Source organism: Solanum pennellii, chromosome 4 (assembly GCF_001406875.1).
Source record: "Solanum pennellii chromosome 4, SPENNV200".
Lineage (NCBI taxonomy): Eukaryota > Viridiplantae > Streptophyta > Magnoliopsida > Solanales > Solanaceae > Solanum > Solanum pennellii.
Window position 1 is genome coordinate 12,120,756 of NC_028640.1, and position 8,788 is coordinate 12,129,543.

At 34.4% G+C, this 8,788-nt stretch overlaps 1 pseudogene; it reads left to right on the plus strand.

Moving 5' to 3' along the window:
* Positions 1-6,310: 6,310 nt before the first annotated feature.
* On the plus strand, positions 6,311-8,023 carry LOC114076854 (annotated as a pseudogene).
* The last annotated feature ends 765 nt before the right edge of the window (positions 8,024-8,788 follow it).

The following is an 8,788-nucleotide window of genomic DNA, read 5'->3' on the forward strand; positions in this document are numbered from 1 at the left end:
ATCTAGGAGTCCTTTTTGGAAGACTTAGAAGCTTGTCTTGTAGGCATAGTCTTAGGAACTTGTATAGTGTAGCATTTACTATCTCTTAGACATTAGAGTAGTATAAATAGTAGATCATTTTACTTGTAAAGCATCCAATCATTTTTCAAGTAATAGAAGTTCCTTCTTCCAATATTCTGTCTTCCTTCTTATTTTCTTAGCGATCCGAGTGTAAGGCTTACTTGAGTTTGCAAGAACGTGCAAGAATCGTGAGTAAACCGTCAAGTGCCGCACGGAACATTGTCCGAATCAAAAAGTCCGTGACATCTGGGTGTTCTTGGAAGACAAAGTTGTATATGAAATTTTCTAAGTGTGACTTTTGGTTGACTTCAACTGCCTTTATGAGGCATGTTGTTTCAAGGGAAAGGGTAATGGTAGATCCCCAAAAGATTGAAGCAGTCAAGAATTAGGTTTGGTCTAGCTCTATAACTAAAATTATGAGTTTTGTGGCGCTCGCCAGCTACTATCGTACATTTGTAAAGAATTTTACTATTATCACCACGCATTTGACAAGGTTGACCAAAACTAAGGTACCATTAAGATGGACTGACAAGTGGGAAAAGAGTTTGCAAAATCTCAAGACTCTTTTAACCACAACAGCTATCTTGGCACTACCGGTGGAAGGTAAAGATTTCATTGTTTATTGTGATGCTTCACATTTGGGCTTGGGTGTTGTGTTGATGCAGGGTAAGAATGTCATAGCTTATATATCGCGGTAGTTGAAGGTATATGAGTGAAATTACCCAAAACATGATTTGGATTTGGCAGCAGTAGTGTTTGCTCTCAAGATCTGGCGGCATTACCTTTATAGTGTCAAGTGTGAGGTTTTTGCAGACCACTGTAGTCTACAACATGTATTTACTCAAAAGAAATTAAATCTGAGATAGCGAAGATGGATGGAGTTACTCAAGGATTATGATGTGACCATCCAGTATCATTCAGGTAAGGCTAACGTGGTGACAAACGCATTAAGTCAGAAGACGGTGAGTATAGATAGTCTAGCTTGCTTGGGTGTGACCAAGTGACCTTTGGGTAAGGAAATTCCAACATTGGAGTCCAAGTTCATGTAGTTGGGTATCTCATAAAAAAGGTGGGGTGTTAGCTAGCATTCAGGTTAGGGTCAATTTCATTGAGGAGATCAAGGCCAAACACTTTGAGGATGAGAGTTTGAATGAACCAAGAAAGAAGACAATGTCTGGAAAGCCACAAAATGTGACTTTAGATGAGAGAGGTGTGCTCAATTTAAGAGGAAGAATTTGTGTTCCTCTAATGGACGACTTGATTCGGAAAATGTTGACAGAATCTTATACTTCGCGATATTTCATTCATTTGGGTGTGACCAAGATGTACTAAGAGTTGAAGCAACTTAATGAAGAAAGATAGTGGAGTTTGTGGCTAAGTGCCAAAACTTCAAACAAGTAAAATATGAAAATCAAAGGCCTACATGTTTGCTTCAGAGAATGTCAATTCCGAAATGGAAGTGGGAAAGTAAAGATATGTAATTAGGGAAGTTTGATTCTATTTGGGTAGTGATTGAGATGTTAACTAGGTCAGCACACATCATTCCAGTCAGAGTAGATTACAATGCGCAACAATTGGCTATGGATTTACCCTTTACATCATTTCAGACTGTGGTACACAGTTCACATCCAAGTTTTGGGGAAAATTTCATGAGGAGTTGGGTACTCAACTCAACTTTAGCACAACCTTTCATCCGCACATGGAAGGTCAATAAGAGATAACTATTCAAGTGTTAGAAGACATATTGAGGGCATGTGTGATTAACATTGGAGGACATTGGGATAAGTTCTATCGTTCTGTGAGCTCTTCTATGATAATAGTTACCACTCCAACATTGATATGACACTATTTGAGGCACTTTGCGAGAGAGGATGTAAATCAACTATAGGATGGTTTGGGGTTGGAGATGTGACACCTTTAGGGGTTGACTTGGTGAAGGATGCTCATGATAAGGTAAGTAGCATCCAAGCTAAGCTCCTAGGAACACAAAGTAGACAAAAAAAGTATGTGGATCATATGGTAAGAGACATGGGATTTCAGACTGGTGAGAAAATTCTTCTTTAAGTGTCACACATGAAAGGGGTGATGAGATTCAGAAAGAAGGAAAAGCTTAGTCCTCGATACATTGGAACATTTTCAAAATTCTTGATCGTGTAAGGCCAGCAGCTTATAGGTTGGCTTTACCTCCTAAATTATTAGGAGTCCATCCGGTATTTCATGTGTCCATGTTGAATAAGTATCATGAGGATGGGGATTACATCATAAAATGGGACTCAGTGTTGTTAGACAAAGACCTTCTGTATGAGGAGGAACAAATTATAATTTTTATCACAATATCCAGATGTAGAGGACCAACGAGATAAAGTCTATGTAAGTTCAATGGAAGCATCTTCCGATTAAGAAAGCTACTTGGGAAACTGAGAAGGACATGTGCGAAAAGTATCTTCAGTTGATCAACGATTCAAGTAATACTCTACCATTACTTAAGACAGTTTTTCCTACTTGAATACTCGGGGACGACTGATGGGAAAATTTATATCTATTGTAACGACCTAATCCCGTCGTTAGAGAAAATCCAATGAGGAAAGAATTGGACCAGAAAAACTTTTGGGTAGTAACTTGGAAATTCCTTACCTAGTCTAGATTTGGATAAAATTTTAGTCATATAAGGCCTAGGAAATTTGATAATTAATATGATAAATAATTATGATTTTGATCACATGAGCATATAACGAAGACGTTAAGAAACTCGAACGACTTGACGCAATCAAATTTCAATGAGTAGAACTCTCGAAACTGATCTTAGCGTGAGTGGGTAGTTTGTGAACGTTAATGATTGGAGGTGTGTTGTGAAATGAAGTTTAAAACTCAAATTCGACTCTCTTTCTCCACGCAAGCCTCCAAGGAGGGTGAAATCCTGCCATGATGGGGTCATTGTTGCAGGATAGGTCTTGCTACAGCGGGACAGTCGCGACTTATGTCGGGAAAAAAACCCTATTTTATTATTTTTATACAATCTTTGTTCTAAAGAGTTAGGAGACAAACCCATAACGAATTCTTGAAAGTTTTCCATGATTTTTGGGGCTAAAGGTAAGGATTTTACTCCTCGAATCTATTTTTTGATCCGTATAACATAAATATATGGGTATGGGGAGGGTTTTGATCTGAAGTTGATGGTGGGGGAAAATCCCTAGCTTAACCTTAGAATCATGGGTTGGGTCTTGAGTTATCAGGTTTGTCATAATTTGAGTAAATTAGAACTTAATTATTAATTCTCGTGTTACATTATTCATTTCTAGACCAAGAACAAGCTGAAAGGATCTGGAAAGGGAAGAATAAAGTGTCTTAGGAGGATTTTAGCTTGGTTTCGAGGTAGGTAATGGTTCGATTTCCTATTTGTGTAATGTATTTTGATTGATTGTCATATTGTATTTATGCGTGTATGCGAATAGTGAAATATGGAAACGAATCAAATGAATTGATTTTGAACAATGCATGCCATGAACTTATGTAATTGACTATATGATTTGAGTATTGTACAATATGGATGTGACTGTGCTAAGTGGGATCGGGTGTCACGTATCGACACAAGCATTGGGTCGGGTGTCACGTTTCGATATACTAACAGTTTGGGTATGAGTTTCGTGAAAGGGCCATTGTGTTGTTAAACTTATTGTTATTGTGTATGTGGAATTGTAAATTTCTCCTAAAATAATAATTGAATTATGTTCCATATGTGTAGGTTTATTATATTGTGATTGTCTTCATCTATTGTGCCTATGGAAGTAGCGTGTGATCCTACCAGTATACTGTGGTTGTGTACAGATACTACACATTCTCTTTCTTTATTGAGTACAGAGCATCTTCAGACGGGTATTGAAAGACCTCGCTTAAGAGATCACTAATTTAGACCAAATTTCATTGGTGAGCCAGTTCTTTCGGGCTGTCATGGAGCCTTTCATATTATTTAGTACATTCTCTTCGGACTTAACTATTTAGTTATATTCTTATGTTAGTTGGGGTTGTACCCCTTATTCTTTGACTTGTTGAACTTTAGATGTTTTGGTAAATTGACTTTCACGTTCTAGGCGTTGTTTTCCGTAAACATTTTGGTATTAGTTGTCGAACTCCTCAGTTTATAAGAACTACAATTTATTCCTGCATTTAAACTTGTTTCTGTATCTTTATATATTTCATTTTGGGGTTAGTTAGTTAGTAGTATTGGTTCTCCCACTAGAGCGTTAGTGTGGATGTCAATCACGACGATCTGGGTCGTGATAGTTCACCATGGGTCCCGGACTGAGAGACACCGGGTGTGTATCATTAGGTCATACATGTATCATTATACTTAACATTGCATTTCATTGCATTGCATAGCATATTTTATCATTGATGAACATGATCATATGTGTTGTTGATCTTGTGAGTGCAATTCTGTGGAAATTGTGATTGATGAATATTGAGTTTTTTGTTGAGGATATATAATTTGTCAGAGTGTTATTGCTGAGTGGTTTTTTTTAAACTGTGAATCGTTAGGTTGGGCTGGTTTTATACAGGTTGTAGTTGTGGAGGTTTAGATAGGGCTGAAGGAGTATTGTATTATATTCCTTTATCTTATGCTTAGAAATTTGTTTGTTGAGTACCGTGTGGTTTGGTACTTACCTTTTGCTTCTACATTTTTATAGGTTACCAGCCCGGATCTTTGTGATACCTTCTATTCTCTTGTTTTCCGAGGCTTCCTGTGGAGATTTGTGAGGTAGATGTTTGTCATCTCAGCGGACCTTCTTGCTCATGTTTATGATTGTGTTTCACTTGAGAGACAACGTCATTTGAGACTTACCTATTTTCTTTCAATTCTAGTATTTACATTAGAAGCTTGTGCACGTGACAACCAGATTTTGGGGATTCAGTTAAGTGACTTGTTATCCGTATTAGTAATTGTTATTGAACTTCTATTTTCATTTTATTTCCACGCTTTATTGAAAGGGTTGGGTTGTAGGCTAACTTGTCTTGGTTGGATAAGACAAGTTTCATCACATCCATTTTTGGATTGTGACAATGTCAATGTCACCTAATAAATATAATAAAAGAATTATTTTTCCTACTTTTTCTTTTTTTTTATTATATGCCCCATTAAAAACCCTCAATTATCATTAAGAACATCACCATTATCAAACCCACTTTTCATCCATTGACATTCCAGTAAGAGAAAAGACGGTAAATCTTTTCCAACGAATAAAAGTCTCTATGGCCAATATATTTATTCTATTCCCCATGTTTTATCTCAAAGATCATTGCTACACATTTTACTCATGCTGGGACTTATGAAGGAATATGCCAAAAGTAGTATATGAGCATGCAATTTTCAACTCAATTTCTTTCTTTTCTTAATGTTGGTGGAAGTAGCAAACCAAATTAAACATTGAAATTAATCCAATTGGAAAAAATTATGTTCCATTTGAATTTTTTATGCCCCATTTCGAAAATACCTCAATATGTGATTAAATTCAAGAATGTGAAATTAAAATTAATGTTTGAGAAAAGAGCTTGTGAAGGTATTCGAAATTAAATATTAATATTTAAATTATATAATGACAAAATTTCAATACCACTTGTTACACTTTAATTCTCTAGTTATTTCCTTCTAATTAAGTTTCCTTAGTTATAAATTTGAATTACTTAATTGCATTATACTTAATGAGAAGGAGAATTTCATCTTCAACTAATTAATATTAAAGCATTCTATCTTCTTGAAATATGTAACTATTAATTTAATTTTAACATTTTGACTCTATTCTATGAATACAATAGAGACATTTTAAGGAAGTTAATCATAAAGCTACTTTATTTTGTCTTTTAAATCAAATATAAAATTGTATAAATTTAAGGAATTCCATAGTGAAATATAATACTTACAATCTGTCCCGCTTAATTTAGTATTTAGCAATAATTCCTTAAAATTGTCGTCGCGTGATACATTAGTACATTGTGATACATGGTAAATGATACAGAGTAATTTAATAACTGTTAAGATAAAAAGAGGGAAAATGGAATTTTAATTTGGTTATTTAATTCAGCTTAAGTTACGGTAACAGATCATGAAGAAACATTAATTCAGCACGTAATTGAATAACACTTTCAAATTTTGAAAATTCAAGATTATATCATCTAGGTTGAAGACAATTTTATGAACATCCAGTAAAAAGTCAAAAAATACAAATTTAATTGTTGTTATTGTGGATGATACATGATGAATACATCAATTTTGATGAGACATTCAGTAATTTGGGTGAACGAATTACAGTATGAAAGTTACAAAATCGACGGAATCATTGTTGGAGATTCAATTTCATTTTCTAATCTCAAAGCACAATTGCAGCCGAGTTGGATATCGATGTATCAAGGAAAGATATTGAAATTCGTTACATTGTATAAGGTAACTCCTGTCCGATGAAGGTTAAGAACGATATGAGTGTTAAACTATATTTAGAACTGAAAAAAATGAGCCAGGATTTTCAATGTATCCATTATGTATTGACACAATTGAAAAGATTGATGGTACTGTACATAACTTTGATGGAACATGTGGAGAAATTACATGTGTAGAAGGCACAACACATGATACAGAGGCTTTGGCAATGGTTGAATCTAGTTTATTTGATTCGTATGGAAATCCAGAATTTGGAGTTACAAATGTTATAATCAATTCAGATAGTCTAGATGTGAAGACATGTCAGATATATAAGGATAAAGCAACACTTGTAGATGTGATGACGAAATATAAGATAAAGAACAACTTCAATTCCAAAGTAAAGAGATCTGATCAACAAAGGTATGATAGTATTTGGAATATATATATATATTTACATGTTGTTCAAAATTAGTACATGAAACATTACTATTTTCTATGGAAACCTACATGTATGATTAGTTCGTTGATATTTTAAGTTAGATCTGTTTTCATCTATGATTCACTATTTCGTTAAGTTTATTGATACATTGAATTAACTATATTGATACTCTAATATACTATAGTAAGGACTATATCAATTTAAACAAGCATAGCAAAAAGTTCTGATACGTGTAAAAATAATTTTCTTCGAAAATGGTAGATACTTTTGTGTAATTCATTGTTTGATTACTTTAAACATTATTGTTGAATATATTATATGATGTAATTGCTAAAAGTATTAATATGCTAAAAAAAATGTACGCAGCTATGTGTTGGTATGCTTTTCAGACAAATGTGATTGGACAATGAAGGTGTCTTGCAGGAAAAAATCTGATATTTTCATTGTTAGAAGTTTCAATAGTGAACATACGTGTCCGATGAGGGAGAGGGTATTAATCAAGGTCCAAGCAACAGTCGGATTTGTAAGTGGAGTTACTGCTCCAAAATTGGTCAATCATAAATGAATTTATACTCCGAAAGATATAATTGATCATATTAGAGAATTCTATGGGGTTCAAATATCATACATCAAGCATGGCGTGCTAAAGAACGTGCACTCTCCATGACCAGGGAAAAACCATCTGCAGGATATAGACGGTTGTCGCGATACATACACATGTTAAAAACCGTGTATTCAAATTCTTATATAAGAATGCATAAGACTGAGGAGGATGAATTTATGTATTTGTTCGTCTCCTTAAGACCATTCATTAGGGGATTTAATTACTGCAGACCAATAGTTGTTGTGGATGGTGCACATCTGAGTGGAGATTACAAAGGGACATTTGTATCAACAAGCACACTTGATGGCGCATGTATTTTTTTTATAGTTGTGATGTGTTTGTGTATGTTACGTATCAAATGATATAATGTGTGTCTGTAATCAGGTTGCATATTTCCATTGGCATATGGTGTTGTTGACACCGAAAATGATTGTACGTGGACATGGTTTTTCGAATAATTCAAAAATGCATTTGGCGAGAGAAAAGATATGTGTGTTGTTTCAGATAGAAATGAGAGTATCGTGAAGAGTGTGAGGATTGTGTTCCCAAATGTACCTCATTATGCATGAATCTGGCATCTTTGGAAGAATGTATGTGGAAACTTCAAAAGGAGCAGAAAGGTCATAAGTGATCTATTCTACTCTATGGCCAAGGTATATAGAAAGGAAGATTTTGATAAGTTGATGGCTAAGGTTGATAGAATTCATCACAGGGTTAAGGAGTACCTTGAAGATGCAGGTTATGAAAAGTGGTTAAGAGTTCATGCAACAGTAAACAGAGGTAGAATGATGACTTCGAACATTGCAGAATGTATCAATGGTTGTCTTGTTGAAGCACGCCAATTAACTATATTAGAATTCTTGGAAGAAGTTAGAAATCTTTTTGGTTCTTGGTATTACAAAAACAGAGAAGTAGCCTCATATACAAAGGACACATTAGGGAGAAAGTTTGAGGAATTGTTGATTATAAACGCGGCTAAAAGTGCAAAGATGGAGGTATGTATCATTATATAATACTTTATATTATATATATCCAATTCATTGTATCATTCTGCAGTTTGAACATGATTTGTTTTTAAAAAATTATATATTTAAAATTTTTAATGTACACAGGTTGTTCTATAATCTGAATTTATTTTCTCGGTTTATGAAACTGGAAGAAGATACATTGTTTGTCTTGACCGAAAAGTATGTTCTTGTGGTAGATTTCAACTAGATGAGATACCTTGTGCACATGCAATCGCTGTATTGAAAGAAAAGAATGTCATAGATAT